The sequence below is a fragment of the Vulpes lagopus genome, chromosome 3 (genome assembly GCF_018345385.1).
Source record: "Vulpes lagopus strain Blue_001 chromosome 3, ASM1834538v1, whole genome shotgun sequence".
NCBI classification, from domain to species: domain Eukaryota; kingdom Metazoa; phylum Chordata; class Mammalia; order Carnivora; family Canidae; genus Vulpes; species Vulpes lagopus.
This window is the reverse complement of record NC_054826.1, coordinates 106,734,222-106,742,163: the sequence shown is the minus strand read 5'-3', so window position 1 is coordinate 106,742,163 and position 7,942 is coordinate 106,734,222.

The window sequence follows — 7,942 nt, the reverse complement described above, 5'->3', positions numbered from 1 at the left end:
ATAGAAATTATCCAAAATAAAATACACAGAGAAAACAAAATTTTTTAATGAAAAGCACATTAGTGAGCTGTGGAAAAATCTCATATAGCCTAATGTGTGAGTAAATGGAGTTGAAGGAAAGGAGAGACAGAGGGACACAGAAAAAATATTTTAGGAACTAATGCTTATGTTATTTCCAAGTTTGATGAAAATTATAAACCTACATATCCAAGAAGTTCCATACATCTCACACACAAGAATCTCCACCAAGACACATCATAATCAGGGGCGCCTGGGTGGCTCAGTGGTGTAGTGTCTGCCTTCAGCCCAGGGCATGATCCTGGAGTCCTGGGATCGAGTCCCACATCAGGCTCCCTGCATGGAGCCTGCTTTTTCCTCTGCCTGTGTTTCTGCCTCTCTTTCTCTCTGTGGCTCTCATGAATAAATAAAAATATATATATTTAAAAAAAGACACATCATAATCAAATTGCTCAAAACCAGTGATAGAGTGAAATCCTAAAAGTAACCAGAGACAGCTCAACAACACTAATCATCAGAGTAATGAAACTCAAAACTACAACGAGATATCACAGCCATTAGGATGGCTACTATTAAAAAAAACAGGGGGCCCCTTTGTGGTTCAGTTGGTTAAGCATTGGACTCTTAATTTTGGCTCTGGTCATGATCTCAGGGTGGTGCAGTGGATCCCTGTGTCAAGCTCTGTGCTGGATGTGGAGCCTGCTTGAGATTCTCTCTTCCTCTTGAGCTGCACCCCCCTGCCAATCTCTAAAATAAACAAACCAGAAAATACATGTTGGTGAGGATGTAGAGAAATTAGAACTCTTGTGCACTGTTGGTGGGGTGACAAAATGGTGCAAACACTATGGAAAACAATTAAAAATAGAGCTACCAGGGAGCTTGGGTGGTGCAGTTGGTTAAGTGTCCAACCCTTGGTTTTGGCTCAGGTTGTGATCTAGGATCATGGAATTGAGCTCCGCATTGGCTTCAAACTCAGTGCAGAGTCTGCTTAAGATTCTCTCTCCCTCTGCTCCTGCCCTCCCCAAATAAATAAACAAATCTTTAAAAAAACTAAAAAACAATAGAGCTACCATATGATTCAGCAATTTTACTTCTGGGTATATGTCCAAAAGAATTGAAAGAAGGATCTCAAAGCACACGATTTCACAGTAGCACTATGCACAGTAGCCAAGAGGTACAAGCAACACAAATGTCCATCAATAGATGACTGGAGAAGCAAAATATGTTCTATACACATAATGGAATATTATTCAGCCTTAAAAATGAAGGACATCCTATCACATGCTACAACATGGATGAAACTTGAGGACATTATGCTAAGAGAAATAAGTTAATCACAAAAAGACAAAATACTGTATTATTCCTCTTACATGAGGTATTGAAAGTAGTCAAATTCATAGAAACAGAAAATAGGATGGCGGTTGATGGGGAAGGAGGAACAGAGGAGTTACTGTTTAATAAATGTAGAGTTTCAGATTTGCAAGATAAAAAAGTTCTAGAGATCTGTTTTTTTTTTTTTTAAGATTATATTTATTTACTGGGCAGCCCAGGTGGCTCAGCGGTTTAGTGTTGCCTTCAGCCCAGGGTGTGATCCTGAAGACCCAGGATCGAGTCCCACGTCTGGCTCCCTGCAGGGAGCCTGCTTCTCCCTCTGCCTGTGTCTCTGCCTCTCTCTGTGTCTCTCATGAATAAATAAATAAAATCCTTTTAAAAATTATATTTATTTACTTATTCATGAGAGACACACACACACACAGAGAGAGAGAGAGAGAGAGAGAGAGAGAGAGAGAGAGGCAGAGACACAGGTAGAGGGAGAAGCAGGTTCCCTGCAGGGAGCCCAATGTAGGACTTGATTCTGGGACTCCAGTATCATGCCGTGAGTGGAAGGCAGACCCTCACACACTGAGCCACCCAGGTGTCCCTGGAGATCTGTTTTACAACAATGTGAATATACTTAACACCACTGAACTGTACACTTAAAAATGTCCAAGATGGGGGAATCCCTGGGTGGCTCAGTGGTTGGCCCAGGGTGTGATCCTGGAGTCCCAGGATCAAGTTCCACATTGGGCGCCCTGCATGGAGCCTGCTTCTCCCTCTGCCTGTGTCTCTGCCTCTCTTTCTCTGTGTCTCTCATGAATAAATAAAATCTTTTTTTGTAATGTCCAAGAGTGCTTGCTTCGGCAGCACATATACTAAAAAAATGTCCAAGATGGTAAAGTTTTCTGTTTTCTGTTTTTTACCATACATACAAAAAGCAGCCAGAGACAAAGCCAAAGAGACAGAAAGCAGATTAGTGGTTATCACAGGTTGGGGGAGGACAGAATGGGCAGTGACTGCAAATGAGGACAGGGTTTCTTTGGAGAATGATGAAAATGTTCTGGAATTAGTTGGTGGTGATGGTTGCACAATTTGGTGAATATACTAAAAACCACCGAATTGCACATTTTAAAAGGGTGAAGTTTAGAGTATGAAGATTATATTTCAATTTTTTTAGAAAAAGCACCCAAAGGAAAAAGACACTACTACTATAGGAAAACAGAGATAAGGTTGACATCAGGTATCTTGTCAGAAACAATGCAAATGAGAAGTGAGAGAAGCAATATCTTTAAGCATTGGAGGGGGAAAAAAAGACAACCTAGAATTCTATACCTGGCAAAAAAAAAATGTTATATGAATGTAAAACCCAAATTCACAGATCTAGAAACAGATTAGTGGTTGCCAGAGGACGGGGAGTGGAGGGTGGGCAAAGTGAGTGAAAGGGGTGAAAAGTTACTGACCTCCTGAGGTCCTGAGGATGTAATACATTACATGTGGTGACTATAGTTAACAATACTATATTCTTTATTGGAAAATTGCTTAAAAGTAGATCTTAAAAGTTATTTTCACAAGAAAAAATTTTTGTGACTATGGGTGAGGATGGATGTTAATTAGATTTCTTGTGGTGATCATTTTGCAACATACACAAATATTGAATCACTGCATTGTACACCTCAAACTAATATAATGTTATGTGTCAATTACATCTCAATTTAAAAAAAAGAAGGCAAAAGAGACATTTTCAGATTTACAAAAGCTGAACCCACACCAAATAAAAATGTAAAATGTCTCCTTCAAGCAGCAGGAAAATTATCCTAGAAGAAATCTGGATTTACAAAAGGAATGAGAAGCATCAGAAATAGTACATATAGGGGTAAATACATAAGATTTGTTTTCTTCTCCTTTCTTTCTTTTTAGTGAGGGGCAGGGGGAGAAGAGCAGAGGGAGATGGAGAGAGAGAATCCAAAGCAGGATCCACACCCAGCTTCCAAGCTCAACATAGGGTTCAATCTCACAACCCTGAAATCATGACCTGAGCTGAAATCAAGAGCCAAACACTTAACTGACTGAGCCACCCAGGAGCCCCAAGATTTATTATTCTTTAAATACATTTTTTAAAAAAGATATTTATTTATTTATGATAGAGAGAGAGAGAAAGGCAGAGACACAGGAGGAAGGAGAAGCAGGCTCCATGCCGGGAGCCCAACATGGGACTCAATCCCGGGACTCCAGGATCACGCCCTGGGCCAAAGGCAGGTGCCAAACCGCTGAGCCACCCAGGGATCCCCTTAAATACCTTTAAAAGAGAATTGATTTTTTCTTTTTTTTAAAAAAAAAAGATTTTATGTATTTATTTGAGAGAGAGAGAAGCGTGCACACTAGTAGGGGAAAGGGCAGAGGCCTTAGAGGGGCCTTAGAGGGGCCTAGTAGCGTGCACACTAGTAGGGGAAAGGGAGAAGCAGACTTTTGGATGAGCCGGGAGCCCAATGGTGGTGCTCCATTCCAGGACCCTGAGATCATGACCTGAGCCTTAGGAAGATGTTTAACTGACTGGGCCATCCAGGTGCCCTGATAATTTTTTTTTTCAATAAAAAGAATAGTATATTGTGGAGTTTAGAACATATGTAAAATTTAAATGGGATGCTTGGGTGGCTCAGCGATTTAGCACCTGCCTTCGGCCCAGGGCATGATCCTGCGTCCCGGGATCGAGTTCCGCGTCTAGCTCCCTTCATAGAGCCTACTTCTCCCTCTGCCTGTGTCTCTGCCTCTCTCTGTCTCTGTGTCTCTCATGAATAAATAAATAAAATCTTAAAAAAAAAAGTTAAATGTATGACAACAGCAGCATAAAGGCCGGGAAGGGAGAGATGCAAGTCTATAAGGTTTTCATACTATTTATAATGTGGTGTAATACCCCTCAAATATTTGTAATAGATGGAGACAGGTTACAGATGAATGCTCTAAAACCTAAAACAATCACACACACACACACACACACACACACACACACACACACACAAGGAGTTATAGCTAATAAGCCAACAAAAGAGGAAAAACAAAACTAAAAAATACCTCTGAAAAAGAGGCAGAAAAAGAGGAACAAAGAATTGATGGGACAAATAAAAAACAAACGGCAAGATGACAGATTCAAATCTAATCATATCAATAATTTTTTAAAAGATTTTATTTATTTATTCATGAGAGACATGGAGAGAAAGAGAGGCATCGACACAGGCAGAGGGAGAAGCAGGCTCCATTCAGGGAGCTCACCTTGGGACTCGATCCCGGGTCCCCAGGATCAGGTCCTGGGCCGAAGGCGGTGTCAAACTGCCGAGCCATCCAGGCTGCCCTCAATAATGTTTTTTTTTTTTAAATTTTTATTTATTTATGATAGTCACAGAGAGAGAGAGAGAGAGAGAGAGGCAGAAACATAGGCAGAGGGAGAAGCAGCCTCCATGCACTGGGAGCCCGACGTGGGACTCGATCCCGGGTCTCCAGAATCGAGCCCTGGGCCAAAGGCAGGCGCTAAACCGCTGCGCCACCCAGGGATCCCAATAATGTTTTAAAAGATTTTATTTATTTATTCATGAGAGACACACTGAGAGAGAGAGAGAGACACAGGCAGAGGGAGAAGAGGGAGGCTCTTTGCAGGGACCCTGATGCGGGACTCAATCCCTAGGCCCTAGGATCAAGCCCTGAGCCGAAGGCAGACCACTCAACTGCTGAGCCACCCAGGGGTCCCTAACCATATCAATAATTACATTAAGCATAAATAGTCCAGGCTAGATTGGAAAGGAAGAAGTAAAACTATATTTTCAGAAGACACGCTCTTATATATAAAAAATTCTAAGGAAACAACAAAAAATCATTATAACCAGCAAATGAATTTGACAAGTTTGCAGCATACGTAATCAGTATAAAATATATACAATATATATAAGCACATGAAAAGATGTTGGCATCACCAGTCATTAGGGAAATACAAATCAAAACCATACTAGGACACTGCTTTACACCCACTAGGATGGCCATAATAAAAAAGACAGGGGTATCTGGATGGCTTAGTTGGTAGAGCATGCAACTCTTGATCTCAGGATTGTGGGTTCAAGCACCACATTAGGTGTAGAGATTACTTTTTAAACAATAAAAACTTAGGGATCCCTGGGTGGCTCAGTGGTTTGGCACCTGCCTTCAGCCCAGGGTGTGATCCTGGAGACCCGGGATCGAGTCCCACATTGGGCTCCCTGCATGGAGCCTGCTTCTCCTTCTTTCTGTGTCTCTGCCTCTCTCTCAGGAATAAATAAATAAAATCTTAAAAAAAAAAAACTTGTACAAAAATCTTCACACCAGCACTATTCATAATAGCCTTATTGTTAATAGCATTATTCATAATTATTATTCATAATAATAAAAGGGGAAACAAGACATATGGGCATCAATGATGAATGGATAAACAAAATGAGATCTGCTCACACAGTGAAATATTATTCAGCCACACAAAAAAGTGAAGTACCAATGCACTCTACAATGTGGATGACCCTCAGAAACGTGCTAAGTGTGGGACGCCTGGATGGCTCAGTGTTTGAGCATCTGCCTTCAGCTTAGGTCATGATCCTGGGGTCCTGGGATTGAGTCTTGCATCGGGCTCCCCACAGGGAGCCTGCTTCTCCCTCGGCCTGTGTCTCTGCCTCTGTCTCTGTGTCTCTCATGAATAAATAAATAAAATCTTTTTTTAAAAAAAAAGGAAAACTAACAGGGGTGCCTGGCTATCTCAGTCAACAAGAGCGTGCAACTCTTGATCTCAGGGTCATGAGTTCAAGCCCCACATTGGGTGCAGAGATTAACTAAAGAAGTAAACAGATAAACTTTAGAAAATGATAAAGCAACAAAAATAAAACGTGTGTATAAGCTAAATTCTTTGTCCTTCACACACAGAGTCAAGAGAGCTTTAAAAGCTATAAATCATCATCTTTCTAATTCAAGAGAGCCACCAGAAGAATTTAAAACAACTCTTTAAAAGTGGGCTATCTCCAGGGAATGAGAGTGAATAGAGATTTTTACTTCTTAATTTTTATAACCTGATAAGTAAATTAATTAACAAGTGAAAAATAAAGGTGAAGATAAATTAACTATCAGAGTTAATTCATAAAGATGTATGAAAATTTTTTGGTTTTATTTTAATTATTGTATGCAGAGTGATGCTGACCTATTGCCACAGACAGGTCATGAAAGAGTTCTTTGGCACCTTCTCTGGCTTCCCTAGTGCACTTTTCATCCATTGGAATTAATTAGATTAGAATTTTTAAATATATATTTTTTAAAGATTTTATTTATTTATTCATGAGAGACACAGAGAGAAAGGCAGATACATAGGCAGAGGGAGAAGCAGGGTCCCCATAGGCACCCTAGTGTGAAACTCGATCCCAGGATCCCGGGATCACAACATGAGCTGAAGGCAGACGCTCAACCACTAAGCTACCCAGGTACCCCTAGATTGGAATTTTTTTAATGCAAGGCTTGTTTTAGCCCCTGAAATAATCTATTTGGGTAGTTAACCAAAAATACAAAACTGTGTTAAGTACAATCATTTACCCAAAAAGCTGCCAAATCTCAATGGATTCCCCTTCTGGCTCATAACATTCCAAGAAAACAAAGCAAGTCATGCAAAAAATAAAAATTAAATGTCTTTGTTTTTCGGTGAGATTACAGTTAAGGGACTATTATTATTGTTCAATATGAGAAGAATGATTTTTATCGAGCCTCTAATACATCAGCATTGTCCTTCCCATATTGATATATTATCCCAAAGAAATGCTTTCCTTTGGCTAAAGGGCAACTAAATATCAAGAAGCAAGGGGCTTATGGGATAGCTCTTCTTGGTACCATCCCAGGCTTCAGAATCTCTCAGCTGAATTGCTGGGAGAGAGGAAAGAGGTTACCCAGCAACCCACCAAAGTAGAGCTATGAGGATCTCTGCCCCTGATCATTTTCCAGGGCTGCTGTGCTAGATTCCAGGGATCTGAAGAGCACTCCATTCTTGAAATGAAGAAAGCCCTCATCACCTGGCATGAGTTTGGGGTGTACAGTTATCAGCAGAAATGCTATTCACAGCCTCCTGATGAGATTCCCTTCAGGACTTTGAAGTTTGGTCTTACAAGCTGAGCCTACTTAGGGTCTCAGAAAGCAGGGCTTAAAGTGTTACTGAGCAACTGCCAAGATGATCAAGACTCAGGAAGCGATTGGAACAAAGTACAGAGGTACTGAAATATTTATGAAATTTTACCTACCATATTGTCTTGAAGGCCTAGTGATAAATTAATACATGTGTCCACAACACATCATACCACAGTGGGATTTTTTAAAGATCCAAGGTTAAATTGCTTTCAGATACTAATAACATCTTGCCAGTTTTAAATGCCTTCAGTTTATAACTGGCCTTAGCACGCTCACACTCATGCCCACTGAGTTCACGGTCTCTATCAACCTGGTTTGACCTCTTGCTTTCCCCGACCTTCTAGACTGAGTACCCCAGTTGGTGGGTGGGTGGAGGGCTGGGAAGAGGGATGGAGAGATGGGAAGAGGTGGGCTGGTGGGTAAATGGAAGGGAGTG